Below are 16,053 nucleotides of genomic sequence, written 5' to 3' on the forward strand. Positions count from 1 at the left end.
TTTAAGGATAGAGCATTTCCTCAAATGCTTATTGAAAAAAACCCGTTGCCTTCCAGTCAATTCCAACTCCTAGCACCCTATGGCACAGACTAGAACGGCCTATAAAGTTTCCAAGGAGAAGCGGGTGGATTCGAACCGCTGATCTTTTGGTTAGCAGTTGAACACTTAACCAGTGCTTCGCCAGGGCCCCAGTGCATTGGAAAAACCAAATACCAAACCGTTGCAGTCAGTTCCAACTCACAGCGACCCTACAGGACACAGTAGAGCTGCCCCATAGAGTTTCCAAGGAGCACCTAGGGAATTCCAACTGCTGACCTTTTGTTTAGCAGCCATAGCTCCGAACCACTAGCCACCAGGTCTCAGTGTATTGGAAAAGGCAGTATTAGACAGCTGCTGGAGCTCGGCCCCGGTCCCCCGGCGGCGCTGCCGAGGCCGGTCTGCGCCGGGCCGTGGGGGCCCCACTGGGTGGGCCGTGGCCAGGAGCGGGCCGCGCCGGGCTGGCGGCCGGTGGGGGCGCGGGCGGGCCGGCCTCCAGCCCCTGCCTCCTCCCGCGTGGCCTGCAGCCGCAGAGCCGTGCGCGCGCGCGCACTTCCCGGGTCTCCTCGGCTCTCCTGGCGCCCCTGGAGCTGAGTCGCCCTCCCACACCAAGCCCGCAGCAACCTTCCTGCGCAGCCGCAATTGTGGTCGCCCCAGGGTGCGGCCCGGAGGGAAAGGGGTGGTGGTGACGCTTGGTCCCCAGTGGGGCCACCAAGGCAGAGGGAAGGTGGCGGCCCTGATGTCGCTGCCTAGAGAGGAACTAATACTGACCACAGAGTCGTTCTAGATTCCATAAACTATAACTGTCATCTTTTAGCCAGTGTAGTGATTAATCCAAACGTTACTGCAGTGGTTGGAAATGATGCGGTGAATTCATCTACCCGGAATGTTTGAGGAAGCAGAGAAAAATGTTTGAAAAGGAAAAGGTCTAGAAGGCCGGGGAAAAAAAGGCTTATCTCTGACAGAGCTCATATTGTATTTGACTTTCATCAAACAGTTGATGGTATCCAGGAACAACAAAGAACAAGCAGGAAAAAATTTCGGTACCACAATAAAGGGCATTGGCCCAGCCTATTCTTCCAAAGCTGCTCAGAGTGGACATAGGATGTGTGATCTCATCTCTGACTTTGATGGCTGCAGAGTTCTGGCTAACCAGTACAAATCTATATACCCCACTTTGGAAATAGACATTGAAAGTGAATTACATAAACTGAAGTGTTACATGGGAAGAAACCAATGGTGAAAGATGGCATTTATTTCCGAAATGAGGCCCTACATGGACCACCAAAGACAATCTTGGTAGAAGGTACAAATGCAGCATTGCTGGATACTGATTTTGGGACTAGTACCTTTGTGACCTCTTCACATCGTACTGCTGGAGGTGTTTGTACTTCTTTGGGTATGCCCCCTCAGAATGTGGGAGAAGTGTAAAGAGTTATGAAAGCTTATACAACCAGAGTTGGTACTGGTACCTTTCCGACAGAGCAGGACGATGAAATGGGAGAATTAGTACAAATGAGGGGAGGAGAGCTTGGCATGACTACCGGAAGGAAAAGGTGTGGCTGGTTGGGCCACGTTTGCTCAAATACGCTGACATAATTCATGGATTTACTGTTTTGGCACTTAACAAATTGGATATTTTGGACATAGTTACGTAAATCAAAGCTGGAGTTGCTTACAAGTTAGATGGTGAAATCATCCCCCATTTCCCACCAAATCAAAAAGTCTTAAGTTGAAGCTCACTATCAAACTCTTCCAGGATGGAACATGGACACATCAAATGCAAGGACATTTAAACAACTACCTGTTAATGCTGAAAATTATGTTCGCTATATTGAAGACGAGCTTCAAATTTCTGTTAAATGGATTGGCATAGGTAAATCCAGAGAGTCTGTGACTCAACTCTTTTAAGGATTTCCAGTGACAAAAGAAACACTCCCTGAGAGAGGGAAAAAAAGATTTTTGTCAACATTTCATTTATGATCTGCAAATTCAAGAGTAAAGGCATTGAAGTGAGTTGTAAGCCATACAGTTCTTTCCAGTCTTTTAAGACGGAGGGATGTTGTGGAAATAAACTTTGGCATATCCCAGCATCAGCTTTCCTTCACTGGCATGATAGCCCAATCATTTGTTGCTCCTGCCCCTCATGGTGCCACGTTTTCTTTTTAGTGTTTAGTAACAGTATAATCCATATTGTTTGAAATCTAAAAGAGAATGACTTTCTATGTAGTTTTTCTTCATTATTGGCATTGTGTGTTCGTAGGTTTCACTCCTATTAGATGGTAAGAGTAATTAAATACCATTTCGCACAAATATTTGTACATTCCGATCACTCAGTTTTGTCAGTATAATCTCTGTGGTTAGGAAAAATGATTAAAGGATAGGGGTTCTGTAAACTTTTGCAATGCTACCAATTCTCCTCAAATTATGAACTGTTTATTTTCTGCTGAGATCACTGCAAAATTGTGCTTTGAGGGGAGGGGGTAATTACAAGTCCTTTAATTTGTATGTGGAAACACTGGTGGCGCAGTGGTTAAGTGCCATGGCTCCTAACCAAAAGGTTGGCAGTTCCGCCAGGCGCTCCTTGGAAACTCTATGGGGCGGTTCTACTCTGTCCTATAGGGTTGCTACGAGTCGGAATTGACTTGATGGCACTGGGTTTGGTTTGGTTTTTGTTTTTAATTTGTACAGAATACAGAACATATTTCTGTAAATTATTTAATACATTGAACATTTAAGCAAATGTTCAAAGAGAAACAGTGTTCCCCCAAACAATAATTTTAATGTTAAAAAAAGAAATCATTAAAAGATCTGTTGTGATATTTGGAGGATATTTTTCTTTAATTTCAGACATTAACTCTGAAATGTGTATCTTTCCTTTTTTATCTTACCATTATTCCTAAATCTAGTGGACTGATTTTTCAACACTATGCCTGCCAATATGCCTACAAAATCTCCTGTGTCCGAATGAACCCCAAAATGTTGGTCATCATTTTAATCATACCTTTATTTCTCCTTTCTTGGGGGGAAAAAAAAGACATTATTTTGACAATTAGGCTTAAAACATTGTGTTGCAGATTACCCTTCAATGAACGATTTTAAATGCTGAGATTCGGTGCCACTTATATTTCATTGTACCATCAATAGTGATTAAAAAGAACCAAGTATTTCTAGTTAAAAATAAAAAGCTACTGGAAGCTTTGTGAAGTTTTGTTATCTCTCTGTGCGAGATTATTGTGGGATGATCAGGCAGGGACCTGGATGTTCCGTTGGGGCGTCATCAAATTTCATTACCTGTTTTTTTTCTTTTTTTTTTCTCTTGACTTGGTCAATTTTCCCAGAGAAGAATGTCCAAACTTTTGCCTGGGACTCATAGGCCTGTTGGAAACCCTGGTGGCGTAGTGGTTAAGAGCTATAGCTGTTAACCAAAAGGTCAGCAGTTCAAATCCACCAGGCACTCCTTGAAACTCTATGGGGCAATCCTGCCCTGCCCTATAGGGTTATTATGAGTTGGAATCGACTTGACAGCGATGGGTTTGGTTTTTTTTTTTGCATAGGCCTGTTATTTATTTTTAGTAATATTGTGTTTCCGGTGGAAGTTTACACAGCAAATTAGGTTGCCACTTGACAATTTCTACACAAATTGTTCAGTGACATTAGTGACATTTTTCAGAATGTGTCAACATTCACTTTGTGGTTTTTTCCTAGTGCTCTGGTTTCCCTGCCCCCTTATCTTCTCCTCTTTGCTTTAGAGTAATTGGTTACCTTATAGGCCTGTTTTTTAATGTTCTGGGAGCCAGCAGGCCAAGGGTGAATGTGGTTTCCCACACTCAGATCTAGACTTTTATTTACTACGCCTCCACTCACTATGGTACTTCACCCCCACCCTCTGCTCTACCTCAGATCCTCTTTGGTTAATTTTTTTTTCCCAGTGTGTAAACCTCAAATCATAAGTTGCAGTGGAGAAGGATGGCTATCTGGTTGTACAGGATAGGGGATGTGGCCTCGTGTCCTGACTGGTATTTTGACTTCTCCCTAACAAGAAGGCCTGGCGGCGCAGTGGGTAAAGTGATCAATTGCTAACCAAAAGGTCAGTGGTTTGAAACCACCAGTGGCTCTGTGGGAGAAAGATGTGACAATCTGCTTCCATAGAGATTTATAGCCTATAGACTTGGAAACCCTATGGGGTCACTATGAGTCCGAATGGACTCATGGGCAGTGGGTTTGGTTTGGGTATACATATCATCAGCCACTCCTCCCAGCTCTTCAACCTACCATCAGAGGTACATGGTCCTTCCAAGTTCAAGTCTTTTCTGGAGTTTTTACCCTTTGAATTGGCTTGCTTCTTTTAAGGTCTGACCTCCTCCACCAACAATGGGAAGGTAGGTAGGTTTGCAGCTTTCTCAATGCTGCCAAGTCAGTTTCCACTCCTCCATCTGCTTTCAGCTGCCAATATTTTGGCCTATTGTTATCTCCTTTCCAGTTCTCCTTATTCTTGCAGGTTTATGTTTTTAAAAAAATCATCTATGATTATTTTGGTGAGGATTCAGGAAGGAGCAGAGAAATAGATGTAGTTTATCTACCACGTTAACCTGGAAATTCAATCATAATTTTTTAGAGGATACAGTTTCCAGCTTAGTAGGAATAGAAGAGAACTTCCTCAACTTGATAAAGGGCACCCACAAAAAGAAAACCCTACAGTTAATATAATAACGGCAAAAGACTGAATGCTTTCTCCCTAATATTGGGAACAAAACAAGGATATCACTCTCACCACTCCTATTCAACATTGCACGGGAGGTTGCAGCCAGTTCAATTAGGCAAGAAAAAAAAATGAAAAGGCATCCAGATTGGAAAGGGAGAAGTAAAATTGTATTTACTTGAAGGTGATGTGATTGTCTATGTAGAAAATCCAAAAGATTGTAGTAAAAAAGCTTTAAGAATTAATGAGTTTAGTCAGGTTTCAGTATGCAAGATCAATATACAAAAATCAAGTTTATTTCCATACACTAGCAAGGAACATTAAATTGAAACGTAAAAAAAAAAAGCTATAAACTACAATAGCTTAAAGAAAAAAAATGAAACACTTAAGGATAAATTTGACAAAGGATGCAAAGGACCTGTGCACTGAAAACTATAAAACATTGCTGAGGGAAATTAAAGAGGACCTAAATAAATGAAGAGATAGATCATATTCATGGATAGCAGATTCAATATTGTTAAGATCTACAGAGTCTCAATCAAAAAAATCCCAGCCGGGAATGCAAATGGATACTTGCACACCAATGCTCATTACAGCATTATTCACAACAGACAAAAAGTGGAAACAACCCACGTGTCCATCAATAGATGAATGGAGAAACTAAGTGTGTTATATACATACAATGGCATATTACTCAGCCATGAAGAGAAATGAAGTCCTGATATATGCTGTGACATGGGTGAAACCTTGAAAACATTATATGGAGTGAAACAAGTCAAATACGAAAGGACAAATATTTTATGATAACACTTATAATAGGCAAATGTATTTACAGACCAAAGTTTATTAGTGGTTACCAGGGGTAGATGGGAGGGGGAAAGAGGGAGTTATTGCTTAAGGGGCACAGAGTTTCTGTTAAGGGCAATGAAAAATTTGAAAACAGTAATGCTGATGATTGCATAACACGGTGAATGCAATTAACATCACTGAATTGTACATGTAAAAATAACTGAAATGGCAAATGTTTTGTTATATATATTTTACCACAATAATAAAAAAAGTCTCAACAGGCTCTTTGCATAGAAATCGACAGGCTGATTCTAAAATTCGTATAAAAATATGAAGGACTTAGAATAGCCAAAACAACTTGGAAAAAAAAAACAAAAAAAGAACAAAGTTGGTGGATGACCATTACCTGATTTCAAGACTTATGAAGCTATAGAAATCAAGACAGTAGTATTGGCAAAGAGAGAAACAAATAGAGCAGCGGAACACAATAGAGTCAAGAAAAAAGCCCACACATATATGGACAATGGGCTTTTGAAAAAGGTGCAAAGGCATTTTAGTGAAGAAAGGATAATCTCTTCAATAAATGTTTTTGAAAAAATAATTGAGCATCCATGTGCAAAAGAAAAAAACAAAAACTTCAATGACTTGATCCATATACAAACATTAACTCAAAATGGATCATGGACCTAAATGTAAAACCTAAAACTAAAAAACTTCTGGAAGAAAAGGTAGAGGAAAACCACTGTGACTTGGGTTAAGTAAAGACTTCTTAGATACAACACCAAGAACACAATCAATTGATAAATTGGACTTGAACAAAATTAAATACATCTGCTCTTCAAAGGGCACTGCTAAGAGAATTACAAGCCAGTCACAAAGCAAAATGCTAATAAAGGATTGTATCTAGAATACATTAAGCACTCTCAAAAGTCAGTAATAGGAAAGCAAACAGCACCATTAGAACACGGGCAGAAGATTTGAACACACTTCACCAAGGAAGATAAATGGATGAAAAGATGCTCAACATCATTAGTCATTAGGGAAATGCAAATTCGTCAGAGATACCACAGTACACTTATTTACATGGATACAATTAAAAGGACTGGTTATACTAACTGTTGGCAAGAATACGGAGGAAAAGGAACTGGGAATTTCCTACATTGCTTGTAGGAATGCAGAATAGAGTGATCACTCTGGTAGCCACCTTGACAATTTCTTAATAAACAGATGATGGATATGTTCATTATTTTGATTGTGGTGATATATATACATATATCAAGATAACGAACATATTTAAGAAGGTACCCAGAAAAAAAAAAAAAAAAAAACCTCCATGCTGTTAAGTCGATTTTGACTTATAGTGACCCTATAGGACAGAGTAGAGCTGCCCCATAGGGTTTCCAAGAAGCAGTTGGTGGATTCGAACTGCTGACCTTTTGGTTAGCAGCCAAGCTTTGACTGTACGTACTTAAAGTGTATATATAAATATATACACACACACATGGACCCTGGTGGCACAGTGGTTAAGAGCTCGGCTGTTACACACACATTCACACACACTTAAAGTATGTACAGTTTATTGTACGTCAAGTTTCAACTGCACCTCAATAAAGCTGTTAAAGATTCATCTAGAGGTGTTCTGGTGGGGTTTCAGGACAGAGCAGAGAAGCAGGCGTCAGTCTGCCAGGTTTAGCTGGAAATCCAGTCACATAACTTCTTAGAGCATCCAGATCTCATTTTGAAGGACACATTTATTCATTTTCCTTGCTCTTTCCCTCTCTGTCACTCCTTAATACTGCTGTTCATTTATGCCCTATCTTGTTCCCAACCCAACCAAGCCCTGGGTTGGGAACTAGGGAGGGCCCTGCTGCAGTGAGTTACCAAGAGTGGCTGGAATGTTGTTGCCTTAGGATTAATTCCTTAGTTGAATCAAGTACAGATCTGTCCCTGAGGCAAGAGAATAGACTAGGCAACCTTTCAGGTTCTTTTCAATAAATTCATTAGTCATGTTATAAATGGTTAAAATGAAGGAGGCAAGCAAATTGCATAGTGGGTGTGGGCATCTGCAGCTTTGTATGTCCTCCCATCTCTTGGTCCAACCCTTATCCAGGTCTTAGTAACAAGACCCAGACTCCACAGGTTTGGGGTGGGTGTGGTGGGCATGAATGATGATGACTGCACACGTAAGTTATGCCCAGGACACGTGTAGGCATGTCAGAGGCACACCTAGACCACGGCTGGTAGATCTAGACTGGAATTCTTTTCCCCGCAACTGCTTTAATCAACCATCACTTCTTTTAATAAAAGGAGCCTCTGGTTTTACCAGTTACGTACATTTTACTCACAAACCCAGTAGGCAGATGATGTGTTTAATTTTAAATCTTTTTGTTCTCATTGAATGGGAGAGTCCCAAAAAGATCAGGAATTTTTCTTGAGTATAATTCAGAAACGGAAACTCCCAGGTCTCAAAGATCTTTAAAGAGCATTCGGAAATCTGGAATAGCACCTTACAAATGAAGTACAGCAACGTACTAAATTGTCAAAGGTATTGGGAAGGTTTTTGGGATGAAAGCTCTGAAGAATTACGCCCTGAGCGCAGTGTCCCCGTTTTATCACCCTGTGTTCCCGTTGCCAAGCATGGTGCCCTTCACGTGGTACCGAGACTTCTGTGGGACATCCATCGTTTGGGGTGGGAGCTCCATCCCCTGCAGCTCACCCTGGTACTTGGGCACTTCCTTCCTGTGGGGGATTCATTTCACGTGGTTCTGGTGAAGCTCTCCATGTTCACTCACTCACAGGCGACCAGGCCTGGTCAAAAACTTTACTTCATTTCCTGTGGACAGTGATTGGTTTAGGCATAGGCATGTGGCCTAAGATAGACCAATCTGACTCCTTCCCAGGGTTTCTCTTGTTGTTGTTGTTGTTGGAGAGACTTTTCTGAGATACAGACATAGCCTTTGATTACAGAAAAAAAAGGCGTGAGGCCCTGACGAATGTGTTTGGGCTCCCAAATCCAGCTGTAGCTGAAGGTAACCATACCTTGTTCTGTTTGAGCCAATTTCAGGAGGGTTTTTGTTGCTGGCAACCAAAAGAATTCTGGCTAATGCAATCTTGATGATTTAATGACACCTTATTAAATATGATTTTTAAATTAAACATTGAGGCCAGCTGTTTTCCAATTCAAATGAAAACAAAACACAAGAAAATACAACTTAACCTTTTTGGTACAGTCTAGCTTGCAAGTAGGAAAAACTTTCAAATAGTAAAACTACAGTTGGTGAAGAGCATTTGATGAAATTCAACATCCATTTTTGATAACAGCTATCTTTTTTTATTAATGTAATAGGAATTATGAGCTGGATTATTTAATAAGTGGTATTGAGATATTCATCTTGAAAAAATAGAGATGGATTCCTGCTTCCAATTTACACCAAAATAAATTGTAGATGCATTAGATTAAATGTAAGAAAAAACAAGGTGAAATTATGACATATTAGAAGGAAAAAAAAAATGGGAGAATTTCTAAAATAATCTTGGGCCTGGAAAGGACTTGCTAAGTATCACACAAAAATCACGAAGCGATAAAAGAAAATAATTACATATTCAACTATCTAAAAAAGAATTCTGCATAGCATTAAAAATCCTATAAACAGAGTAATAGGACAAATGATAAACTCAGAGAAATATAATTCACATTACAGAGGGTTAATTTTCCTGAAACATAACAAATCAATAATACACAAACCCAATATAAGAATAGCAATAGACAAACAGACAGTACTCAGAAATTACAAATGATTTTTTTAAAATTATAGTTTAGATGAAGGTTCACAGAGCAAATTAGTTTCTTATTAAACAATACACACACTGTTTTGTGACACTTGTTGCCAACTCCATGACATGTCAACGCTCTCTCCCTCTCAAACTTGGGCTCCCCGTTACCAGCTTTCCTGTCCCCTCTTGCCTTCTTGTCCCTGACCCTGAGCTGGTGTGCCCATTTAGTCTCATTTTGTTTTATGAGCCTGTCTAATCCTTGGCTGAAGGGTGAACCTCAGGAGTGACTTCAGTAGTGAGTTAAAAGGGTGTCTGGGGGCCAAATTCTTGGGGTTTCTCCAGTCTCTGTCAGACCAGTAAGTCTGGTCTTTTTTTTTCAGTTAGAATTTTGTTCTACATTTTTCTCCCCCTCTGTCCAGGACTTTCTTTTGTGATCCCTGTCAGAGCACTTGGTAGCAGTAGCTAGGCACCATCTAGTTCTTCAGGGCTCCTGCTGGTGGAGGCTGTGATTCACGTGGTCCATTAGTCCTTTGGGCTAATATTTTCCTTGTGTTTTTGGTTTTCGTCCTTCTCCCTTGCTCCAGATGGGTGGAACCAGGGGAGTATCTTAGGTGGCCCTTCACAAGCTTTTAAGACCCCAGATGCTACTGACCAAAGTAGGATGTAGAACATTTTCTTTATAAACTACGTTATGCCAGTTGAGCTAGATGTTTGCCGAGAACAAATGACTTAAACATATAAATACATGCATAACCTAATTAATTATAACAGTACTTTTTTTTTTTTGCATATCAGATTGGCAAATATAAAAAGTTGGGCTATACATCATATTGTTGAGAGCTGGAAAAACAGGCACTCCCATATATTCTCCGTGGTAGTGAAAATTCATTTAACTTCTGTGGAAGGCACTTTCGCAACATCTATCAAAATACAAATGTATCTATCTTTTGATCAAGCAATTCCATGAATAATTTATTCTACAAAAATGTTCATAATTGATATTATACATTGTGATGGTTCAGATGGTGTGTCAACTTGGCTGGGCCCTGAGTCTCAGTGTTTTGGCAGTTGTACAATGTTGTGATCATTTTCCTGCTGAAATCTGGTGTTATCACCCCCATGATGCAATCTCCTGAGTGGTACTGGCGGGGGTGGGGCTTGTGGCAGCTCATCACCCCCCACGGCCTTCATCTCTCCGCCTTCCGCCACCTACTTCCCTCCTGCTCACCTTACAAAGGTTGTTAGCTTGTTCTGGATCTAGCAGCTGTCTCTTTTCTGACCTCTGGTTCTTGGAACTTGAGCTAGCAGCTTACCTGTCCATCTTGGGATTCGCCGATCTTTACGGCCTGTGAGAGAGTCCTGCTCCCCGACCTATCTTGGGTTTACCAGCCCCTGTGGCTAAGTGACTCAGGAGAAACCTTGTGGTTTGCCTGTGGACTTTGGGGATTCCTCAACCGTCACAACCTGTGAGCGGGATCCCTGCTCTCCAACCTGCTCATCTTGGGTTCACTAGCTTCTGCAAAGGGCTCTATCCTGATCCAAGGACTTGGGACGTTCCAAGCCCTACAATCGCGTGAGCTGTTTCCTTAATACAAATCTCTCTATGTATATTTATATGCATTACTGGTTTTGCTTCTCTAGAGAACCCAGCCTAAGACATACATGTGCAAATGACTTTTCACTATAGCACTGCCTGTAATAGCTGAACATTGGAAACAATCTATCTGTCCCTAATTAGGGGACCAATTACCTTAATTATAGTAGATTCCTGCAACCTAATACTATGCAGCTTCTACAAAAAGAACAGCACTATGTGTACTGATTAGAAACCATCTCTGAGATACATTAAACCAAAAAAACCAAACCCAGTGCATTAGCAAACAAAAAAGGTCAAGAGCAGAGCAGTGGTAGTGAACGATACCATTTGTGTATCCTTTGTGTACCACATACATTTCAGATGTGAAGAGCAAGGGCTGGAAATGTTGAGTAAATGGCCTGGGGTCACATAGCTAGTAAATATTACAGTTAGAATTCAAATCCGGAATAGTTCTATCTTTAAAAAAAAAAAAAAAGAATTCAAATCCTGGCAGTTTGGATTCCAGACACCCTTAACCACCGGACCACACTGCTTCAACCAAGTAAAGAAGTCAGGTTTTAAAACGATGTGTGTGGTAAAAACCCATTTTTGTATATAATAGTTTGCTCAGCAAGGTAGAACTTTAAATTTTTATTAGCATAGAACTACCACTGAAAGTAGCCAGCTGTATCCCTGGTAGTGGAGGTCTCCCAAATAGCCCTTGGAGCACCGACTGAGTTGCTCCTTTAAACCAGGGAGAGGTAAGGCAAGCAGGGAAAGGGTGTAACGGACATTTGGAGACTGAGAAATGTATCATGTGCTTTGGCACAAGGAGTCTGAAGGTGGCTGGGAAGAAGTTAGAAAGTGGTATTTGATATATACCAAAAGACATGAGAAAGCTAAGGAGCCGTCTGGGAAGGAAGGGGTTGGCCATTTCCCTCAGAAGCATCAGTATTACCAGACTACCTCTGATGGTCAGAAGTAGCCCTAAACTGATCTGGCAACAGGATACCCTATGGTTCAAAAAACAAAAAAAACGAAACCCATCGCTGTCGAGTTGATTCCAACTTGTAGTGACCCTACAGGACATAGTAGAACTGCCCCATAGGATTTCCAAGGAGCGGCTGGGATTTGAACTGCTGACCTTTTGGTTAGCAGCCCAGCTTTTAACCACTGTGCTACCAGGGCTCCACACCCAGCAGGGATTCACCGTGAGTGAGAGGAGAGCCTCACCTGCCGTCCAGCATTGCTGGCTGTGAAGGCAGGTTCTAAGCTCAGCCCCTATAAAGGTTACCCTAGCATCTCAGCGTTATCATGTAACATTGGAACCACAGGCTCTGAGAGCATTTATTTGTTTAGTCTTCATGGGGTTTTTTAAAAATTATTTTTGCTGTTGAAAATATACACAGCAGAATGTACACCAATTCAACAATTTCTACATGTACAATTCAGTGACATGGATTACATTCTTCAAGTTGTGCAGCCTTTCTTATGCTGCTTCACCAAATGCCCCCCTAAGTTTCCTATCTAACCTTTCCAGTCGCTGTCCATATAGATCTTTAAAAGTGCACAGCGTATTTAAATTTTAATAGCTCTATTTTTTATTTTGTGAGCTCTCTTTACATAGTGGATCTTTGCTTCAACAGTGACACCCTGTGGGCCTGAGGTAGCAGAGACTGGAATCTGTGTGGACTGAGTGGTTTCCCTTCTTTTCTTTCTTAAAGCCAGTTCTTATAAGCAGAACTGATCCTTTGAACGCTGTTTCCGGACCTATCACGATGTAACGAGGTGGAGGTCTAGCCTGTTTGAGTGTTAAAAGCAGGTAAATGCTTCTCATAAGACCAGACTTAATGGTCTGACTGAGACTGGAAGGACCCCAGTGGTCATGGCCCCCAGACCTTCTGTTGGCCCAGGACAGGAACCATTCCCAAAGCCAACCCTTCAGACATGGATTGGACTGGACAATGGGTTGGAGAGGGATGCTGGTGAGGAGTGAGCTTCTTGGATCAGGTGGACACTTGAGACTATGTTGGCATCTCCTGCCTGGAGGGGAGATGAGAGGGTAGAGGGGGTTAGAAGCTGGCAAAATGGACACGAAAAGAGAGAGTGGAGGGAGAGAGCGGGCTGTCTCATTGGGGGGAGAGTAATTGGGAGCGTGTAGCAAGGTGTATATGGGTTTTTGTGTGAGAGGCTGACTTGATTTGTAAACTTTCACTTAAAAAAAAAATTAAAGCACAATAAAAATTATTTTTAAAAAATGGGTAAATGCTCAAAGACATGACAAAATGATAACACAAAATATATGAAAAAGGGAAGATAATTAAGAAACAAAGAGCACTTATACGTCAGTAAGAAACATGATGAGTAATCCAAAAGAATAACAACCAAAGGGTAAAAATAAGTAGTTAACAGAAAAATAAATGTAAATAATTAACACTTAAAAGGTGCCCCTGGGTGGAGCAAATGATTAAGTGCTCAACTACTAACCAAAAGGTTAGCAGTTTGAGTCCACCCAGAGGCCTGGAGACCTACCTTGGAAAGGTCACAGCCATTAAAAACACTAAGCAGCACAGTTCTACTCTGACACACATTGGGCTGCCATGGGTTGGAATCGGTTTGGTTTTTTTTTTTTTTTTTGGTTTAACACAAAAAGAGTTTTGATTTCATTCATTTATCGAACATAAAGGTTAAAAACACAGTAAGATTATTTTCCACCTAACAGATTAATGGGTATTAAAAAATAAGATAAAATGTAGTGTGAGTGAGGGTGTGAGGAAACTCACAAGCTGTGAATGACAATAAAAAGTAGTGGGAAGTTTTGGAAAGTAAGTTAGTTATTTTCAAATTAAATACACACATGTCCCATAATCTAGTAAATTCATTGTTAGGAATTTGGGAGCGTTTTCCAGTTGCTTTTCATAGACATATTGTATTAATTAAATGTCCCCAGTGGGGTGAAATCACCCCAGGGGAGAACCACTGGGCTAGATTAATATCCTGGGGGAAGAGGTTGTGGATTCACAGGATAGGCACTGGAGACCTCTCCTATTTCCCAGTAACGGTGGAGAACTTGGACTCTTCAGGTCCTACAAAAAAGTACAGGGTAGGGGAAGTTACCCCAAATACTGTCCTCTTTGGAAACTTACTTCCACGAGGTGTAGATGACTCTTTGTTCTCCTAATCGTCCTGCAGGTGATGGCTGAATCACCGTATCCCAAGGACAAGCATTAATCTTCAGGGAGAGTACAGCTTCCAGGAGGTGGAGGACACATCCTCTCTCCTCTGCCCTGTAATCTGCAAGGCCACATCTCTCATAACGAGGTTAGTGTTACACAGTATTATTCAGGGCAGACTTAATTCCTCGGCCTTGTTTCGAAATGTAATCTCCGCTGGACCGTCCTTGAGCAACACTCCTTTCAGTTCCTTAGCTACTCATAGTTGTGGTCAAAGGATTTGAAAGGATTACTTGTAAACTTAACCTTGTAGTTTCCCTTTTACGATGGTGGCTGTTGTGTTATTTGGTACATAGATTTCAAAACATTTGTCTTAACGAAAAACTAATTTGCACTGTGAATTTTCACCTAGAACACAGTAAGATAAAAAGGTGGAAACAGAAACAAATGAACCAACCCAACTTTTATCTTTATTGTGGCCTTTAGCTACAATCACATTTTTTTTTTCCTGGATAATTTTGGCTTTTAGCATTCCAGAGTATCCTTAATCATATTTAAGTCTTTCTGGCTTGAATTGTTTGATATCCAGGAAAAAAACCTCTGCACCCTTTTTATTTCCATTTCCTTGGTGTATCTTTGCCCTTTACACTCAGCCTTTCTAAATAGCTTTGTTTTAGCCGTGTTGCTTGTATGCAGCATAATATTGGTATATTCGTTAGCTTCTGATGCATGCATGACCATACCAAAACTTAGTGACTTAAAACAAGACTCATTTAGCTTATCATTCTAAATGGCTGGGCATTTCCGGTCTAGGCTGGCTGTTTTGTTCTCTGCTGAGTATGCTAGTATGTTTGAGGTCAGTGAGTGGGTTTGCTGGTGGCTGGATGATGTAAGATAGCCTCATTCACATGTCTAACAATTCACAGACTGTTGGCTAGGGCTAGGGGAGTGGCCGGGCCAAGTGGTTCTCATCATCCAGCAGGCTAGACTACACACACAGAGGTCACAGGGTTTAAGGGCATCAAGACAGGACAAGTCTTTATGCCCTTTCGTGTCTCCTTGCATCAAAGCTGCTAATGCTTCATTGGCCAAAGCAATCCATACTGACAACCCAGATTTAAAAGGTGGAGAAATGGACGCCACCTCTAGATGGGTGTATCTGCAATGATACATTGCAAAGGCATGGATGAAGGGAAGGAAGCATTTATGGCCAATTTTATAATCTACCTTAGTTGGGTTTTCTTTTGAGTCAGTTTAAGTCTTTCTGATTCAATGGTTGATTTAAGTTCATTTTTTTATATTTATTGTAAGATGATGTTTGATCTGAATTTTGTCATATTTTTCTGTGCTATGTTTACTGAGTATATTGTTATTTTTACTATGTTTCTCTTTTGGTATTTAGGAAAGTTTTTATTTTCATTTTAGTAGCAACCTTTAGCCTAATAATGTCTTTTCCTTAATTACTTGGTCCTTTTTTTCCTTACTTCCTTCTGCTATTTGGTTTGTCAGTTTGAAATGACAGTAGTTGATATCATTTAAATAATTTCCTTTGACTCCCATCAATTACCTATTCATCAGTCTGCTTATTCTATTTTTTCTTCCTGATGTTATCAATTTACTTTGAAATGCATCATAAAAGTCAGATAGATTAATGGATGGATAGAGTAATGATCACATGGATCGACTGTGATAAAGCGAGCAGGGCAAAATGAAAACGTCAGAATCTAGGTAGTGGGTATGCAGGTAAATATAAAAGAAATGATAGCTTAAAAAAGCCACCATTTGGAGCCACCACAGCAACAATAGGGTCAGACAAGCATCATCAAAGAAAGCTGCACTAAACCAGGGACACAGTGCGTAAACCCCACGTTCACTGCTAACTGTGTGTTAAGGTCAGCATAAATATAATCCCTACAACGTGGGGATACATCCAGTCCTCACCATCTCACGTCTCCATTCTTGTTACAAGTCACTCACGTGGCACACTTTCCCTCTGACCCCTA

At 40.8% G+C, this 16,053-nt stretch overlaps 1 pseudogene; it reads left to right on the forward strand.

Annotated features, from left to right (window-relative positions):
- The first annotated feature begins 691 nt into the window (after nucleotides 1–691).
- LOC100662866 (adenylosuccinate synthetase isozyme 2-like) lies at nucleotides 692–2,921 on the forward strand (annotated as a pseudogene).
- The last annotated feature ends 13,132 nt before the right edge of the window (nucleotides 2,922–16,053 follow it).

Source organism: Loxodonta africana, chromosome 27, assembly GCF_030014295.1.
Source record: "Loxodonta africana isolate mLoxAfr1 chromosome 27, mLoxAfr1.hap2, whole genome shotgun sequence".
In the NCBI taxonomy this organism is placed as follows: domain Eukaryota; kingdom Metazoa; phylum Chordata; class Mammalia; order Proboscidea; family Elephantidae; genus Loxodonta; species Loxodonta africana.